Genomic DNA, 21,175 nt, shown 5'->3' on the forward strand with positions numbered 1-21,175 from the left:
GCCACCCCCCTACAGACATCGAGGAAATTTGGACGCCTCAGCAGAAAAGCTGTTCAAAAAAAAAGATTAAGAGTATTATTTGTTTAAGTATAGAAAATATGAATAAAACATACCGTAATAGTAATGTGTATGCAATAAACTGGCTTCATTTAACAGCAGATCAACGTTGGTGTCACATTCTTTTTTTGTGTTTGCCAACTGCCTGGTCTTTTTACACACTTTCGTTTGAAACAAAATGTCAACAGCCGTTACATCATTCCTCGAGGAAGCTGCCTCAGAGAGCCCTGAACTTTGACAGCATCGAATAAAGCATTATAAACATGTGCAAGTGTGGTTAAAACTGTATTGAAACAATTTACAAGGACACAATATTAAAAATGCACCCGAGTTTTTTTATTAAATCTTACCATAAAAGAATGAGTACTAACGTTGGAATGGGTCATATTTACATATGTTTATTTGGGCAATGGGCAAGGAGTATGTCTAAAAGCATTTCAAAATATTCTTCATGTCAACAAAAATACTTTAACTAAAGCAAGGCAGAAGTCCCAAAACAATATTCTGGCAACATTTCCAAGTATGAGCGGCATAGGAATGCAAAGTATTGAATTGCATCAGCTGGATAGAGACTTCTTCATCCATATATGGGGATCGTATTCTGAATTCAAATGACAAATTATTGCCATTTAAAACACTAAAAAAGCATGTTTATGAGGCCTACAAATTGGATATGGATGACAATGTCTCTGAAAAGATTTTATTCACACTATGGAAAACCATTTTCCACAGTTGAAAATAAACAAGAGGGCCTGAAAGGCCCAAAGTTGCTCACCTGAGATTCAAAGGAACTGACCTGTTCTGTGCAACCCAAGATGTCATTAGAACAATATGTTCTTACCAACTTTCATGACTACTGAACGGCAGCCACGTTTTTCAACAGACCAGAACCATTTTCATACACATCCAAGATATCATTTAAACAAATACACTGACAAAGTTTCATGAAGATTCACAAGTCCATATAAGGAACAAGGGACAAAATTGTCACAAAACCAGGTTTTCATTGTGAAAAAAAAATCTGATAAAGGGAGAAAACTCAAACTGAACTTTTGAAATGAATAAACAAAATTAACCCCCTTTGTAAGTTTGTTTAAAAAAAAATTATATTTTTAGTCGTGGCGACCTTGACATTGGAGATATTGACGTGATTCTTTCGTGCGACACACCGTCCCATGATGGTGAACAAATGTGCCAAATGATTTTAAAATCTCACAATGAATGACATAGTTATGGCCAGGACAAGCTCATTTATGGCCATTTTTGACCTTTGAACTCAAAGTGTGACCTTGACCTTGGAGATATCGACGTAATTATTTCGCGCGACACACCTTCCAATGATGGTGAACAAATGTGCCAAATGATTTTAAAATCTGACAATGAACGACATAGTTATGGCCCGGACAAGCTTGTTCCGCCAGCCAGCCAGCCAGCCCGCCCGCATTCGCCAATCTAATAACCAGTTTCTTCCTTCGGAAAACCTGGCTAAAAATGACCCACTGGTGGCCATGTTTTTCAAGCAACTGGAACCACTTTCGAACTTGTCCAAAATATAATTGGGACAAATATTCTGACAAAGTTTCATGATGATCGTACAATGAATATGGCTTCTAGAGAGTTAACAAGGTTTAACTATAGCTATATAAGGAAAAAATTGCCACGCCCCCTTGGCGGCCATGTTTTTCCACCAACCGGAACCATTTTCGAACTCATACGAGATATCATTGGGACAAATCATCTGACCAAGTTTCATGATCAGACAATAAATGTGGCCTCTAGAGTGTTAACAAGTTTTTACTAAAGCATGATATATAGCCATATTAGCAAAAATGCCCCGCCCCCAGGTGGCCATGTTTTTTAAGCAACCAAAACCATTTTTGAACTCATCCAAGATATCATTAGGACAAATCTTCTGACCAAGTTTCATGAAGATCGGAAAATAAATGTGGCCTCTAGAGTGTTAACAAGGTTTTACTATAGCCATATAAGGAAGAATGCCCCGCCCCCTGGCAGCCATGTTTTTCAACCAACCAGCATCATTTTTGAACTCGTCCAAGATATTATTGGGGTGAATCTTCTGACCAAGTTTCATGAAGATTGGACAATAAATGTGGCCTCTAGAGTGTTAACAAGATTTTACTTTAGCCATATATAGCCATATAAGGAAAAATGCCCTGCCCCTTGGCAGCCATGTTTTTCAAGCAAACGTAACCATATTTTAACTCATCCAAGATATCATTGAGACCAATCTTCTGACTAAATTTCATGAAGATTGGACAATAAATGTGGCCTCTAGAGTGTTCACAAGGTTTTATTATAGCCATATACATGTATAGCCATATAAGGAAAAATGCCCCGCCCCTTGGCAGCCATGTTTTTCTAGCAAACGTAACCATTTTCGAACTCGTCCAAGGTATCATTGAAACCAATCTTCCGACCAAATTTCATGAAGATTGGAAATAAATGTGGCCTCTAGAGTGTTAACAAGGTTTTACCATAGCCATATAAGGAAAACTGCCCCGCCTCCTGGCGGCCATGTTCTTTCACAGATCTGGAAAATTTTCAAACTCGTCCGAGATATCAATTAAACCAATGTTTTGACCAAGTTTCATGTTGATTGGGCAAAAATTGTGACTTCTAGAGTGTTCACAAGGTTTCTCTATAGCCATATAAGGAATACTGCCCCGCCCTGGCGGCCATGTTTTTCAACGTACCGGAACCATTTTCGGATGAGGATAGTGAATCAGGAAGCAATGTTGCTTATCAACATAGCACCTCACTTGTACAAAATGGTAAAAATGCTCTTCCTTGTAACAACATGACATCCATTCTGGATCAAATTCCCAAATCCCTCAAAAAACAAATATTTTTTCTTTCCCTTACATAGTGAAACTGTTTGTAGAGATCTAAAAGCAAATAAGGAACATAAATGTATTTTATGATTTCATAAAAAGTTTTTATGTGGATGCTTTGCGAGTTGAATTTAGTGTTTGCTGGCCATAATAAAGTAGTCCAGAGAGGCACAGCCAATCAATGACAGGATATTTGTCACATGACTGTTTTTAAGCATTGGAGCACAGCATCAGCCTCAATGTTGCAAAAAATTCTGGAGGAGAGTCACGCTTATTGTTTACTCAAAAACCCACCGCCACCCCTCCTCTTCCTCTGTCACTGGTTGGCTTTGCTTTTTCATACTCTTATTGCGGGCGCTACAGGCAGCTCAGATATTATTTTACATATTCGGCTTACCAGAGGTTGATGGTTAGTTCACTGTGGTATCTATTTTATTGCATTTAAAATAAAATGCCCATTTACAACACAACATAGTGTTCTGTTATTGTTTCTTTCCCTTACATAGTGAAACTGTTGGTAGAGATCTAAAAGCAAATAAGGAACATAACGAGAGCTGTCAGAGGACAGCGCGCTCGACTATTTGAGTGATTGACAGTATACCGTGAGCCATCATTGGGAAATTGTTCATATTCAATAATTTAGTAGACGATCTTTCAAAAATAAAAAAATGAAAAAAAGATTTTTTTGATTTTTTTTTGGGGGGGGGGGTTGAGAGGGATTATAATGTGGGATGTGGTCATTTATTAGACGATCTTTTAGGGGGGAGGGGGGTAGGGGGGAGGTAGGGGGTGTGGGGGGGGTATAATGTGGGGTGGGGTAATTTATTAGATGATGTTTAAAAAAAATAAAAAAAATTGGGGGAGGTAGGGGGGAGAGTGGAGGGGGTGAGAGGGGGGAAGGGATTCTGGGTAGGGGCGTGGGGTATTGTTTGGGTGGAATCAATTGTGATATTCAGGTAAGTGTTGTTTTTTCAAAGTAATAATAAAATCTGATCATTAATAAAGATGTTATGGCAATTAAAGCAAAATGTTCAATTATCTAAGTGTACAAGGGGCCATAATTATGTCAAAATGCTTGATATAGTGGTCTGCTCTTGTTTATAGGTTGGGGTAATGTTGGTAAACAAGTATGCAAATATGAAAGGAATATCCCAGCAAACATGCACATATGGATCCCATATGGGCTGTTTCTGGGCAAACCCATATGGGTAAGCCCATATGGGGGTCATTTGGGACCAATATGGGCTAGCCCATATGGGAATGCCCACAAGGGTCCCATATAGGTCCCATATTATTGCGCTATCAGGAAAAATATGTAAACTTGTATTTATTTGATTAAAAACTCATTTCTTAAATCGTATGTAGGACTAACTTGATCTAAACTGCTAATATTTTACCCAAATATAGAAAATCAATTACAATGCATAAGCAAATAATATGCAGCCCATACGGGTCCCATATGGGAGTCATTTGGGACCTTTATGGGCTTGCCCATGTGGGACTGCCGATAAGGGTCCCATATAGTTCCCATATTATTGCGCTATCACGAACAAGATGTAAATTTGTATTTATTTGATTGAAAACTCATTTCTTAAAACGTATGCTGGACTAACTTGATCTTAACTGCTAATATTTTACCCCAAAATAGAAAATCAATGCATAAGCAAATAATATGCAGTCCATATAGGTCCCATATGGGTCCCATTTGGGCCGCCCAACAAAGGACAAAATCAGCTACTGGACTGTTTCTGGGCAAACCCATATGGGTAAGCCCATATGGGAGTCATTTGGGACCTATATGGGGTAGCTCATATGGGAATGCCCCTAAGGGTCCCATATTATTGCGCTATCAGGAAAAAGATGTAAACTTGTATTTATTTGATTAAAAACTCATTTCTTAAAACATATGCTGGACTTACTTGATGTAAACTGCTAATATTTTACCCCAAAATAGAAAATCAATGCATAAGCAAATAATATGCAGCCCATATAGGTCCCATATGGGTCCCATTTGGGCTGCCCAACAAAGGACAACATTAAGCTACCTGGCTGTTTCTGGGCAAACCCATATGGGTTAGCCCATATGGAAGTCATTTGGGACCTATATGGGCTTGCCCATGTGGGAATGCCGATAAGGGTCCCATATAGGTCCCATATTACTGCGCTATCAGGAAAAAGATATAAACTTTTATTTATTTGATTAAAAACTAATTTCTTAAAACGTATGTATGACAAACTTGATCTAAACTGCTAATATTTTACCCAAAAATATAAAATCAATGCATAAGCAAATAATATGCAGCCCATATGGTTCCCATACGGGACCCATTTGGGCCGCCCAACAAAGGACAAAATCAGCTATCGGGCGCACATTTTTTGAAAATTCTGTTTTTGATATGGTCTTGTTTTAAATAATATATATACTATGATTAATATGAAATTATTTTCAAGAAGATAATTCTAATTTAAATAATCGCGCAGAAAAATAAAGTATTTAAATAATATGCACATGCGCAGATGTTAATTCCGCCTCGCGAAAACATTCAAAACAAAAACACTCGAAACGGTAATTTGTTAAATTGTGATATTATACACGTAATTATATATTTCTTTTGAAATCAGATATATATTGCTAATCACATTATTTATTTATCTGTTACTTCAATGAATGCTTGTGTGTTCAATAATTTGAATTGGAAATTATTAGATTTTTTTATTCGCTTTGCCTTTGTCATGTATTTTCACGACGTAAGCCGTTACGTTCGTTTGTCACCATAGATCAATCTCTTAGTTAAACTTCTTAATTCAACTTGATTCTGCCTAAATTTCAATACAAGCTATTTATAGCAGACAGGCGCATGTCTGAACAAGGGACAAAATTGTCACAAAACCAGGTTTTCATTGTGAAAAAAAAATCTGATAAAGGGAGAAAACTCAAACTGAACTTTTGAAATGACCAAAAAAAATTAACCCCCTTTGTAAGTTTTTTTTTTTTTTTTAAATCTATTTTTAGTCGTGGCGACCTTGACATTGGAGATATTGACGTGATTCTTTCGTGGGACACACCGTCCCATGATGGTGAACAAATGTGCCAAATGATTTTAAAATCTCACAATGAATGACATAGTTATGGCCAGGACAAGCTCATTTATGGCCATTTTTGACCTTTGAACTCAAAGTGTGACCTTGACCTTGGAGATATCGACGTAATTATTTCGCGCGACACACCGTCCAATGATGGTGAACAAATGTGCCAAATAATTTTAAAATCTGACGATGAACGACATAGTTATGGCTCGGACAAGCTCATTTATGGCAATTTTTGACCTTTGAACTCAAAGTGTGACCTTGACCTTGGAGATATCGACGTAATTATTTCGCGCGACACACCGTCCAATGATGGTGAACAAATGTCCCAAATGATTTTAAAATCTGACAATGAACGACATAGTTATGGCCCGGACAAGCTTATTCCGCCAGCCCGCCAGCCCGCCAGCCAGCCCGCCAGCCCGCCAGCCAGCCAGCCCGCCAGCCCGCCCGCATTCGCCAATCTAATAACCAGTTTTTTCCTTCGGAAAACCTGGTTAAAAAATGGAACACTAAATTAGTAATCCTGCTTATGCATGAGAATCTTACTTATCTCATACATTGTTAATACTAATTTAAACGTATTACATCAAAGACGTAATTTATAATGTTTTTTGTATAGGTCTTTGATTACATGCACTCAAGCCAAGGTTGTTTGCCTGTGGACAAATTTTAATGATTATTTAAACACATATTTGCAGAATATTAAAAAAGTCTGTGTATTAAGAAATAATTAAATTGTTAATGTTTATTGTACATTTATTTCAGAAAATAAAATATTCACCACCGCCTCGTTTGCCAACATCGTCTTTACAAGGAATGTCCAGCAGTGCATAACAGAGGCCGGTCACTCCCATTAAGTCCAGCTGAAGAGCCTTCCAAAAACAGTTCATAGGACAACATAACTAATTTTTGTGCTTGAATAACAGTTTTGGAATAACAGCTTATAAAATGCCTGATAGTTAATTACATAAATAATTGATGTAAACAGAGAATCCAACTTTAAAAATATAAAATACACAGTCATTTAGTAATCTATAATAATACTTCTACTAATAAAAGAAACAAATTGACGTTGACGGGCATAGCGGTGCAAGACATCTATAATCAGCCCTAGCCGTACAACAGCTGTTGGGACAAATCGGGCTCGCTGCCATTATATCGGCACACATCCGATATAATTATATCCGACCCAGCTGTGGTATATATTATTGTCAACATAATTTTAGGTACATTTTTTTTTAAACTCTGTCTTCAGATGCAGTTACACAGATTTTAACTGTGTTGGAAACAATGAGAGACGAGAACAGGGAAATGAAGCGGATGCTGCAGCGGCTCTTGGCTAGGTCAGCTACTTATGACAAGCCATCGCAACTGCCAGAGAACATCAGTCTTCCAATTTGAACATTTGAGCAAATGGATGAGTTTGAAGAGCATCTTGGTGATGAAGCTACGATCCATCTTTTCTAGGACTGCTGCATAGTTCAAGCTTTTTTATCAAATATATTAAGCAATGTTGTAAATGTAATTGACAGTTTTTTCTCCATTGATCCTAAACCATTCCTTTAAGGCTCATCTTCTTAGAAAGCATACAATCTTTTTTATCTGGAAATGAAATGGTATATATTCCTTTGCAAAAGAAGAAACAGCCAGGCTTTTTCCGCTCCATTTTGGGAATACGCCTCACTGGAATTTTGGGAATTTCGCGTTGTGAAAACCCCCATTTTGGGAAAAAAATTATTCGCATAATTGGCTCAATTGGGAAAAATTATCGCATGTAAATAGTGTTTCTTATATTTCAAAGAAGCCGTTAACTGGAAAATAACGACTATTTTGATAAGTTATTATTAAAATTTTACAAAGTATTATGAACATGTGAGATAAGTGCAGGTTTTTTAATCTGAATTTGGCGAAAAGGCCTGGCCTTTTTTGAGGTGAAAAAAATTGTGCGAAGCGCCGGATTTTGAGGAAAATAAGGAAAGTCTTAAATAATCATTAACATATTTTACAGTTTTTAATACAAATTTAAGGCAACAGATAATTTAATTATGCAACACTTTCTTTTTTCTACACCGGATCAGGTTAACTTATATATTTTAAGGTAAAAAACAACCAGATTTGCATTGGGAATGGGCCCGAATTTCGGACCCGTGGCATAGGGCGGAAAAAGCCTGACAGCATTCCAGTTTTCAAAGGTTTTAAAAGACATATATATATATATATATATATATATCATGTGCAATTATGAAAAAACTAGAATGTATGAAGATATCAAAGATAATAATATGGACTTGTTCTCGAAAAAGGATTTGCCATTTATTTGAGTTTTGGATTTTTCTGCAGGATTTTTAATTTGTAGTTTATAAAACATTTTGTTTGTTTTGTTTAGTCTTGCAAGTATGTTTTCTACAAATTTTCTTTGAGTACATGGTGGTATTTGTATTGGTTAAAGATTTAATATGCATGGGTATGCTTGTGAGTAATGTGTAGTACATCAGGAAAATACTTGAAGGTATTCTGTATATGTAGTTCATATTTAATATCAAAATAATAGAAGTCCTTAATTCTTTAGTCATATAACTGGTCGACATATATAATGTTATAGAAAAACGTCTTATTGTTTGAAGTTATGTCTTTCTTGTTCCATAAAATAGTTTTCTGTTGGTTTGGGTTTATAGATTATGAGTAACATTACTCCATGCGGATAGAACATTAGATAGAAACATGTTTTCGTTAGCAACTTCATGTAAAATATTTTTGCTGATGTTACATTCAAAAAGTTAGGAATCTCCATATTATTTTAGAATTTTCTGGTAGAATAGTTAACGTGGGATCCTCCTGCTATGTATGTATGTATCCATGTATATGTGTGTTATACTATATGTGAATAAAAGTTGAGAGTACTTTAATAGATTTTTAAGTCTTTTAACAAAAACCTTGTATTTCTTGCAGGATAATGCTATTTAGCTCTTAAACCCTTTGATATCACTCTGTTCCAGCAAGAAGAAATAGATAAAACATTTAAAAAATGAAAATGGAAGTACATGTACAAGAATCTTTTGTCTGATGAACACACAGTATTTCATGTTTGCAGCCTACATATTATTTCTAACATAACCTGAATTTTCATTAATGCGTTGTCCAAAATTTTACATGCTCTGTGTACCCATATTGAATACAATGCTACCAGTTTGTAGCCCATATTTAGTACAATGCTGCCCGTATGTAGCCCATATTGAGTAAAAGGGCTGCCCGTATGTAGCCCATATTGAGTAAAAGGGCTGCCTGTATGTAGCCCATATTAGGTAAAAGGTATGGGGCCCATGTGGAGCCCGGTTGCACTCCCCATCTGGGTCCCATGTTGGCAGTCCACATGGGGCCCATATAGGAGCCCACATGGGACCCATATGGGTCCCATATAGATTGTTTGCTGGGATGTCAAGGGACAATGAAAATAAATGGGGTAGTACAAAACCTTTAACATTTGCTGCATATTCTAAGTGGAAAAGGGGCAATAATTATGACAAAATGCTTGATAGAGTTGTCTGCTCTTGTTTATAGGTTGGGGTCATGTTGGTAAACAAGTATGCAAACTATGAAAGCAATATGTCAAAAGACAAAGAAAATATTTGGTGTAGTACGAAAACTTTAACATTTGCACGCTAACGCAGACAAAGACGCTAACGCAGACGCTGATGTGAGTAAGATAGCTCCACTATATATATTTTATATACAATAGTTGAGCTAAACATCATTACAAAATGTCTGATACAAACAAGTCAACCACATTTAACCAACCAAATGTAGAGCAATCTGGAGAAGGGCCCGGTACCCAATCCGGGAGGATATCCGGATCAACAGTAAATAAAAAGGGGGTCAAGTGGCGCCACAATTCCAAATCATACCAGGAGAAATACATGGCTATCATGGAAGTCGAGAAGGGAGCGAAGTCAAAGAAGCAAAAAGCAGATGAATTTGGTGTTCCAGCAAACACACATGGCTCAAACAAAAAGATGACATAAAGTCAAAGTTCCTGTCCGGTGATCTAGAGCCTACCAGAAAGAAAGCACGGGAAGCAGGGTCCGAAAGTGGAATCAGCCCTGTTGACTTGGTTGAAAAATAAACGTCAACTAAACTAACCAATATCCGGGGATGACTTGTTCAGCAAGCGGAACGTTTTACATACGTTCAGAATAGTTGGCTCATTTCCGTAACTTAACGGAACATTCGGCGGAAACGTTCCGCAAAGAAAGCGAACGCATTTTGGCGGTCGTTTTCATTACGAACAAAGATGGCGGATAGTTTGTAGAGATTTGTTGTTTATTTTGATATTTTCTATTTCACGCAAAATTCTGAATGCAACATGGGTGAGGTTGTACATTATTAATGTGTGCCGTTTATAATTTTGCGTAGATTTAAAATAAAACAAGGGACAAAATTGTCACAAAACCAGGTTTTCATTGTGAAAAAAAATCTGATTAAGGGAGACAACTCAAACTGAACTTTTGAAATGAACAAACAAAATTAACCCCCTTTGTAAGTTTGTTTCAAAATAAATCTATTTTAAGTTGTGGTGACCTTGACATTGGAGATATTGACGTGATTCTTTTGTGCGACACACCGTCCCATGATGGTGAACAAATGTGCCAAATAATTGTAAAATCTCACAATGAATGACATAGTTATGGCCCAGACAAGCTCATTTATTGCCAATTTTGACCTTTGAACTCAAAGTGTGACCTTGACCTTGGAGATATCGACGTAATTATTTCGCGCGACACACTGTCCAATGATGGTGAACAAATGTGCCAAATGATTTTAAAATATGACAATGAACGACATAGTTATGGCCCGGACAAGCTTGTTCCGCCCGCCCGCCAGCCCGCCAGCCAGCCAGCCAGCCCGCCCGCATTCGCCAATCTAATAACCAGTTTTTTCCTTCGGAAAACCTGGTTAAATATGTTTAATTGATTAAAAGCAGCTTATTTATTTGATGTTGTTTGCATCTGTAAATGCGTTCGAGACTTTGAGTGACGAGTCTAAGAAGCCTTTTAGCAAACTTTAAAGTTTAAAAGTTTTATGGACAGGTATCCATAAATACATTGTAATGTATATACCTTTATTATAGTGTTTAAACATACATTCTTTATTTACAGTGTATCTTACTGGGAAAATGTTTCAAGTTAATAAGTTCAGATCAGAATGTTATGTTTTTATGTTTAGTTCATTGAAGAAGCTCACGCTGCAGTTGCCTGATAAAAGAAGGGTTAGTCTTTATGTAGATAAGGAGACATATAGACTTGCTGTGGATGAAAGAGGTTTGTACTAAGCAATAAAACTAGTGGGAGCGGTAGAAAAAAGTGGGAGTATTTCCAGAGAATGGACGAGATTCTTGCTGGTGATCCAGCTGTAAAAACTGGCGATGGTTGTGTCATCAATGCCCAGTTCGTTACAACTTTTTTGTAAATGTTGTAATAATTTAGGTTAAACTGTTAAACAGTTTGTTTTACAAGTTACGAGAATTCATGTTTTTATTCAACAAGACAATTTTCTAACAAGGGACAAAATTGTCACAAAACCAGGTTTTCATTGTGAAAAAAAATCTGATAAAGGGAGACAACTCAAACTGAACTTTTGAAATGAACAAACAAAATTAACCCCCTTTGTAAGTTTGTTTTAAAATAAATCTATTTTTAGTCGTGGCGACCTTGACATTGGAGATATTGACGTGATTCTTTCGTGCGACACACCGTCCCATGATGGTGAACAAATGTGCCAAATGGTTTTAAACTCTCATAATGAATGACATAGTTATAGCCCAAACAAGCTCATTTATGGCTATTTTTTACCTTTGAACTCAAAGTGTGACCTTGACCTTGGAGATATTGACGTAATTTTTTCGCGCGACACACCGTCTAATGATGGTTAACAAATGTGCCAAATGATTTTTAAAATCTCACAATGAACGACAAAGTTATGGCCCGGACAAGCTTGTTACGCCCGCCCGCCAGCCCGCCAGCCAGCCCGCCCGCATTCGCCAATCTAATAACCAGTTTTTTCCTTCGGAAAACCTGGTTAATAAAATAATGTTATAAATGGTACTCGTTAAATTCCATTGTATAACCTTTCTATATATGAAAGTTCCATATTTAACTGTTTGCCTTCCACCATCTCTGATTCTGGTTAGGCAGTTGCCAGTTACTTGCATATGTATGAACATTGGTTCTATAAAAGCTAGGCTGAATTGATTAACGAAAAAGATAATGTGGTTTCATTGGGATTAAACCCAGAATCTCAATAGCTAACTGCGACATCCTTTCAAATTTAAAGGGGCTGTGGCATTTTGATGGGCAGTCTTAAAATAACACAAGTATAATTGTCCTTGCGTGATAATAATGAAAAATGTCATTTCGTATGTACTAATGTAGTTGATCAGGGAAATGCAAGTCCTAACCCCGTTTTTCGAAACTTGATGGAACGTTTCAGTAACTCTTACCCTGTTGATAAGTAAGTTAATGATACAAAATTTGTGAATACAGTGAAAACTCTCTTTACGACCACCTCGATATTCCAACCAACTCGCTAAGTCGACCACCATTTTTCAGTCCCGATTGTTTCCTTCTATATTTCAATGGTTGTTACACTTACTAATCCGACCAACCCGCTAATCCCCTATTACAACCACTTTAATCAGTAACAATGATCAATATTGTTCTTAATTGACACCCGCCAAACGACCAGTAATTTTCACACCTTACTTGATCTGGTGTTGTGGAACTATCGGGCTTGTGTACGAAGCCATTGTGACCCAATTAACCACAATTAACGACAACGGTTTTTGGCATCATTTTGCAACACAGGTGTTAGATTTTCGGCACTTGTTATTATTTTTAACCCTTGATTGACAATTAGCTATTATTATCGAGTCTTTGATGGGTAAATTGGTAGTTGTTTGGTACACACTTTAAAGAATAATTTATCAGTTAGGATATTTGAGTAACATGGTTTTGTTTGTGATGGATATAAAAACCGACCTTTATACCATATTGTTATTCAAAATGGATATGCAAAAACAGAAAGAGTTGTGTTTAAAAGAAAAGATTGATATGATCAACGCGAGTAATGGGAAATCTCACGGCAGTTGGCCGATTTATTTGGCATTGGAAAGACTCGGGTTCAATCTATTCTAAAAAGAAAAGCTGAATTTTTAGACAGCTATGAACAGAAAAATTCATTCCCATCAAGATGCTCTGCATTGGTTATCACAAATAAGTCTCTTCTGTTACAGCAAAGATATTGAATCGGAAGCATTGGAATCTGGTAGACTACAGGAAAGTATTGAAAATCAGGTTGTGAAAGTGAAAAGCTCTGCTAAGCAGATGACAATTGACTCATTCTTTAAGTAAACATCACGGATCTTGATGAAAAGTACATGTGCATGTATTTTCACTTCTTGCATGGACAACTTGAAATACTATCTTTGTACAATGTATAAATGTATTAATACAATGTATAAACTGATGACTATTATTGTTTGCAAAAATATTAAAGTTCATTGAATATTTACGTTGTTGCAATTATATGTCCATCAAATTCATGAAAACTCAGAATTAAGACCACCTCGCTATTAAGACCACTTTTGAAAAGTCCCACAAGTGGTCTTAATAGCGAGTTTTCACTGTAGTTCTTTCAGAAATGGCTTGTCAGATGACAAAATGAATGAACTCTTGAAAGAGGTGCCTATGCACCTGTGAGGCTCTTATTAAAACCAGTGTAAATGAAGGGATATGGCATTTGCTGCGAGCTTCTGTTCAAAATGATGATAACAAGCAAATTCGTTGAATTGATATCCCCCACCAATATGCTTCTGGACACAAAAGTATTATATCCGACACTCAAAAAAGCATTTTTTTCAAGATACAAAGGGCCATAACTCTGTTTTTAACAGATGGTGTACAATGCCATTCGGCGTGCATCATCCTCTTATCCATATATATAATTATATACTCATACCAAGTTTCAATGAAATCCGCCAGAGCACTTCCAAGATATGGTTCCGGACACACAAAAAAAAGCATTTTTTCAAGATAATAAGGGCCATAACTCTGTTATTAACTGATGGTGTACAATGCCATTTGGCGTGCATCATCCTCTTATCCATGTTCATACTCATACCAAGTTTCAATGAAATCGGCCAAAGCACTTCCAAGATATGGCTCCTGACTGAAGGACGGAGAGACAGACGGACGGAAGGACGGACGGACGACGCCCAAACAATATCCCTCCGCCTATGGCATGGGATAATAAAATGCAGAGTATTTAAAATCTGTTGGTGAAAGCAGCATCTAACACATGCCCAATTTGTCAATTTCATGGGGGAACAAATGCCAAATTTATCAATCAGTAAGGCAACCAAAACCCAATTTTTAAAGTTTCTGGAACCTGTCCAACAATTTAACAATTGAGTGAGAAAACTGCCAAACTTAGTAATTACTCACATTCAAGTACACAACTGAAACTGCTCTTGATGCAACATTAATTTAGCAAAAAATACAATACCTCAGTGCCTACACTACCCTTTTGTAGACATATACATTGAATTGAACTGTTTATTTTTCAAACCAAGATGGTATTGGAGTTGGTGACTCACCTCCAGGAGGTCTCTGGGATCCATGTAGCAGCAACAAACAAATGGGATTGGATAACAAACACACCAGACCTCTTGAAGAATGCATCTCCAAGGCAAAAGAAGATGGAACTGCCTGGTGTTCGGGTGTTCGATCTGCAGAAAACCTATCAAATATGGTTCTAGTGCGAAGAAAAAGGCGCTTAACAAACATGTGGATAGTCCTCCACATCAAACTACAATACCGATGGATATATTGAGGGGGGGGGGGGGGGGGGGGGGGGGGGGCAAGGCAACACGAAGAAAACAAGCAACCAGTTGTTGTTGTTCCTGTAAACCAGTGTGCAGCCCAGTTAGATTTCTTGCTGAAAATTCATTGCCATTCACAATTACATCTGGCATATTGGATCTCATGAAAGCTGGAACTGAACAAAAAAGGCTCTGGGGAATTGTAACTAAATAGACAGACTGTGAGACAGCCTCATACAAGATGGTACATGGCGTATCAAAAACATTTACGAATGCCTTTAACCTGACAGTGATTACAAGCGTGAAGAATGGTGACTGTCTCTAAGGCAACACGAAGAAAACAAGCAACCAGTTGTTGTTGTTCCTGTAAACCAGTGTGCAGCCCAGTTAGATTTCTTGCTGAAAATTCATTGCCATTCACAATTACATCTGGCATATTGGATCTCATGAAAGCTGGAGCAGAACAAAAAAAGGCTCTTGGGGAAGTGAAACTAAATAGACAGACTGTGAGACAGCCTCATACAAGATGGTACATGGCGTATCAAAAACATTTACGAATGCCTTTAACCTGACAGTGATTACAAGCGTGAAGAATGGTGACTGTCTCTGAACCTGATACAACGAATGTTGATGTTTAGCAAATAAAATGTTATAAGGCGTGCTGGTTAAGATATTTTCATATGGACACAATGGAAGTTGTAATTGAACCCTTGAACTCCACTGAAGTGGTTAGGGCAGATGCAAAGACCATTTGAATGGTGTTTTGGACAAATTTAACAAATCAGGGCTCGACATTAACTTTTGAAGCCACTTGTCCAGTCGGACAAATAGACCATAATTTCACTTGTCCTGACCAAAAAGCAACTTGTCCTGACCATTATATCTTTATTCTGCTCAGTACTTTGCAAAATAATAAAATAATACAAAATGTTCAAATCATAAAGACTTGAATCGTTCAAATTACATGTCAACATAATTGTAGGCAATTTCAATACAAAAAGAACTGACTAGAATAACAGGAAAACTCAAGATTATTGATTTTTAAACATTATACAAAGCCATAATACCTGACAAAAACTTGTGTATTGCCAACATCAAACAGAAAATGTTAAAAGTGATGTATATGTACAGTACTTAACTGATATTTAAAAAAAATCATTCTATACATAGGGAGGACTGTCTGTAAGATCGGTGTGTACCGGTGTCGTAACATGCATATTCTTTACAAGGGAGAATATTCTTGTTATCTTGGCAAAGAAAAAAATGTTAAGGGTTGCTTCCCTTGTGAACAGTACAGTGAAGTACATGTATCACATGGAACTATCGGAATATCTCGGGCTTCGACGAATAAACATATACAAAATATACTCGGAAAAGTTGAGTTATATCTCCACAGAAATAATGGCTTTTAAGGCATTTTTTCTAAGTCATACAATTATAATGACCACTTGTCCTGTCGGACTAGCAAATTTCTTTATTTACTTGTCCTGACTAACAATTTTGTTGTCCCGGACAGTCGGACTACCTTTAATGTCGAGCCCTGCAAATATTCCTTACCGCAGGTGTGTTAATTTTTAAAATTTTCAGTCCTTTCAACACATTAAAACAACGAAGAAGAAGAACTACTGCCCAAATAAAGAGAACTGAAAATACATTCTCACAAAGACGCTCTTCATTGGGTATCCCGGATAAAACTCTTCTGTTTGAACAAAGATATGGAATCTTGAGCATTTAAATGTGGCAGATTACAAGAAAACATTGAAAAACAGACGGTTAAAGTAAAAAGCTTTGCTAAGCAAACAACAGTTGACTGTTTCTTTAAGTAAAGGGTAAAGGGTAGTATCATGATGAAAATTATGTTTCACTTCTTGTTAGAAATGCTTGAATACTATCTTTGTACTATGTATTGATAATTGATTGCTTAATGTTAAATTGCATGCAAAAAGGATTAAAATTCATTGAATATTTACCATTTTTAATATTTTTCCTTTAAAATTCATGAAAACTCAGTATTAAGACAACCTCTCTATTACAACCAATTGATAACAGTACCACAGGTGGTCCTAATAGCAAGGTTTTACTGTAATAATAAATCTACCCATGTTTTAGGCATGTTACCAGAAACTAAAAAATTTCTTTTTTAGTCTTTAAGACTTAAAATAATGCTTTGTTGATATTCTTTTTACTGTCCATTTTAAGAAAAATTTGGTAAGCCCTCATGGTTCATAAAATTGTTATTGTCTGGGACCAATAAACGATCAAGTTCACAATTCAATAGAAAAGTTCATCAATTGTCATGCCCACCCTTGATTATTGTCTTGTCTGGCTATCTGAGAAGCAAATGCATTTCAAGCATATGTCACATAATTGCAAATTGCAAAAACTAGTCATCTAAAAAAAATTGCTTTACTCCAGTCATAAATAGATAATGCAAGTTATTTCCTATACATCAAAAGTACAAAGGTGAAAAGTCATGACCTCCACAGGTCCATGCTTTCAACCTTAAATGGGACACTGGCGAGAAGCAATGACCTCTCCAGGCACATGTTTCCCATTTCCACATGTCCTTGTGGAAAGCAAACAGTCTTTTTTATAACTATTTTTGGGAATGGGGAAGGGTCCCTCCACATTGAGGGAAAATCATGTCATTGTGACTTAAATTCTGAAATGTTGTTGTTATTTTTTGCTAACAAATACAAACATTGAGAAAAAAAGTGTTTTTAATATTGTATTTTATAACGTTCCAACTTATTGGGCTGAATTGGAAAAAAGGACACTAAAAGAAAGAAAGTGGGGCATCACAGTTTGGACTTAAGCAGAGAGTGACACAGGGTAAATTCATCAGTTCCAAGTGTACACAGGAATGGAGGAACACCAGAAGAATGGCCTATTGTATTGGCCATCTCAAACACACGAATGTGAAAGTTTTATGGACAACTTTTACACAAGTCCGGCCCTGTTCGCGGTGTCTATGCCTATAGCATTGTGCGAAACAACAGGAAAGGCCTGCCCAATGTACTGTTGCAGAGAAATGTAATGCTAGGCAAACATGAGTACCTTGTAGCTCAGAAAGACCAACTTTCCTGTTGGTTTTGGCAGGACACAAAATGTGTTATGGTCCTGCCAAATTTCCACACCCTATCTGATATGTGTACTGTCAACAGTCCGTCTGGAAATGCGATGCTGCAACCAGTGGAAGTGCCCAAAATGATCATTGACTTCCAAAAGCATATGAAGGGGGTGGACTTGTCTGACCAGACGATCAGCTACCACATTATCAACCATCGGTCAAGGAAATGGTGGAGACTGCTCTACTTCCACTTAATGATGGGAAGCGCGCTCAACTCATACATTATAGCGAAGGACTCAAACCCAGAAACAGTCCGGCGGGATTTGTCAAATTTCCTGGACTTAGTGAAATACCTCGCAGACGGTCTGATTGGGGGTTTCATTGCAGCAAGGATGCTCCAATCTTGGGCACTGCCAAACCAGCTCAAGTGCACACAATGGAGACTTTTCGAAAAGGAATAGGTGTGTGTGGAATGTCGGTCCATTTTAAGCCTTTTGTGAGTACGCATGTGCTGTGTACTTTTGTCCATAATGGCAGACATTAACTGGCCGGTGACTAGTTTGAAGGGGAAATCAGATAAAAACAAAGATTCTTTAAGAAAACTTGTTCAGGGAGCACTGAGCTTTTAAACAGAAAAAAGTTCAAAAATGTATGCAAATGTATGAAAAAATGTATGATTTTTTTTCGAAAGATACAATTTTAAAAATGCGCCAGAGATTCTGGATTAAATCTTATCATGAGAGAATAAGTTGGATTTCAACTAAAGTCGGAATGAGTCAAAAGGTGGGAAAGTTCACCTATGTGTTTTTGGACAATGGCCAAGGAGTGTGCCTTAAAGGCAATTCAAAATATTTTACAAATCAACAAAAATACTTTAACATGCTAAACAAAATTTAAGGAACACTTGTTAAGTACATGTATATTTTTTAATTTCTGTTGCAATTTTTATTTGAAGCCATGTTTAAGTATGAGTTCACAATTTTTTCATTTAAAAAATATGGAGTAATATGTTGTATTTGGTGGCTACAGTGAGAAAAATCTCGATTATAACAGTAACAACAATTTTGGTCAGACAAAGCTGACATAGTTGGGTATTAAGAGACCCGTTGGGAAGAGCTTGGACAATAAAAATATTGCACGTGCAGACAGCGAGTCATTTTTCTTCTCTGGCAAAAACCTTGAAATATCTGAACTGTCAATAATAATTTTAACAAGATGCAAAGAAAAGTTTAATTTCAATGTAAAGCCTTTACCAGATCCATATTCAAACAGGCTAAATGGGTGGAGTGAGGATAGTGGAGTGAGGATATTATGAGTTGGCCAGTCATTGAATATGGAGATATCTACCATTAACTCATTAACACATCGGGTCAGTATACTCGAGAAACAAGAGGGCCATGATGGCCCTGTATAGCTCCACTGTATTTTTTATGCGAAAAAAACCGCAATGCGCATGGGTTGAAATGTACTCAAGCATGTGACTTTCTCTGTCTATCCCTCGTCCCATTGGGCGCTTAAAGTTGGAAGGAAGAGCATTTTTATATATGGAAAAAGTTACTACCGTGTTAACTAAACAGACTAAAAAGCCTGTGAATTGTTCCTTTGAAGCACAGTCCCATTGCTAATAACGTAGGTACATTTATCTCTCCAAAAGATATTGTCGTTCTTTCTATTTCACATATTTTTAGATGACAGGCTGTCAAGTGACCTTTTTTCAAAAAGTAGGAAAAAATAGGAACTACTTTTGCAAGAAAAGTAGGAAAAAAGTAGGAAAAAGTAGGAACTTTTCCCTCAAAAGTAGGAATACATAATACTTATTTTTTAGACACAGGTGCAGGAAACATAGCTTGAAACAGAGCAGGAGTGCCATCACATGTTCTGTATGGATACCCACTTGAAGCTACCTTAAGGGCCCAGAAGATTTCAGCCTTTTGTACATGTACCTGTTCCTTGTGTGATGGATGTACTTGCATACAGATAGATTTATCCCCACAACCCTGAGAGCTGCTTGGCTTTTGGGCACTTCCAAACAAACGCTTTTGTGAATAATCATGCATGTATTTCATGTTTTCCTTGTGTTTTTATCCATCTGCATGACTTATAAGTTGATTAGCACCAGAATTACTACAAGATGGACTTCATTCAGACAGTACAATATCTTGCAAACTCATTGCCGGTATCTCTCTTGCACCATGATCCCAGTGTTTTTCCACTGTTGTCCAACTTCTCCATCCATGAAGGGTTAAACTTTGTTTTCTCGCTAGGAATTTTAGCACTTATAGTGTATCTATGATAATTAAGTTTCAAGCAAAGCTACCCTGATAAAGAAGTATACATGTAATTAGATGCTGTTCATTTTGGTGTATCATCAAATAAGTGGTTAGAGGTCTTCTGTGTATCGATATAAAAATGGTAATTATATTGTGCATGTTATATCCTTAAGCAGAAGACCAAATTTATTTAGTGATACACCAACTTGTTGTTCAAGATTAATACTAGTATATAAAGCAGTGTAAATGCTCTGCTACAGCTACATTGTGAAACCTTTAAATTGACAATAGGGTGCAGTTATAATGACTTAAGTTACATTCAAAATGACTGGTCATTGCAGAGCAGATTATGCAACTGGAGATAGGACCTTATCACCTGACATCTTTTATGACAGCATTGATTGGGCAATGAAACAGTTGCACTACATTGTTTATTCCAGTTTCAAATAATGGCTTTTACATTATTGATGACTTTGCGGGAGTGTAATAATGCCGTTTAATAATTATCCCCACGCTTTTTGAAAAAAAGGTGGGGATATTGTGGTGATCTCCGCCGTCCGTCCGTCCGTCCGTCTGTCCGTCCGTCTGTCCGTCCGTCCTGGCCACTATCTCCTCCTACACTAAAAGCACTAGAACCTTGAAATTTACACACATGGTAGCTATGAGCATATGTGCGACGGTGCACTATTTGGAATTTTGATCTGACCCCTGGGTCAAAAGTTATAGGGGTTGGGGTGGGGCCGCGTCAGAAATTATCACTCATTTTTTTAGGTTATTTTACATTTACTTCTTTATTTCTACACCGATTCACTTCAAATTGATACTGGACCTCACCTATGACAATACGGTCAATCTCAACCATGCATGGCCCCATTCCCAACCCTGGGGCGCCCCGCCCACATAGGCCACACCCACCAAAAATTTCCATTTACTATAATTTTTTCATTTCTACACGGATTCACTT

General features: G+C 37.0%; 1 protein-coding gene across 3 annotated transcripts in view; it reads right to left on the reverse strand.

Annotated features, from left to right (window-relative positions):
- The window catches only part of LOC127880064 (swi5-dependent recombination DNA repair protein 1 homolog), a 74,196-nt gene that overhangs the window by 26,540 nt on the left and 26,481 nt on the right, over positions 1–21,175 (reverse strand). For 2 of the 3 annotated variants that reach the window (XM_052427296.1, XM_052427295.1), the window contains exon 4: positions 114–289. The exons of the other annotated variant lie outside the window; for it this stretch is intronic. The gene's annotated coding sequence lies outside the window, so the exon portion shown is untranslated. The remainder of the gene's footprint in view (positions 1–113; positions 290–21,175) is intronic. 3 annotated transcript variants of the gene reach the window in all.

Source organism: Dreissena polymorpha, chromosome 4 (genome assembly GCF_020536995.1).
Source record: "Dreissena polymorpha isolate Duluth1 chromosome 4, UMN_Dpol_1.0, whole genome shotgun sequence".
Taxonomy (NCBI): domain Eukaryota; kingdom Metazoa; phylum Mollusca; class Bivalvia; order Myida; family Dreissenidae; genus Dreissena; species Dreissena polymorpha.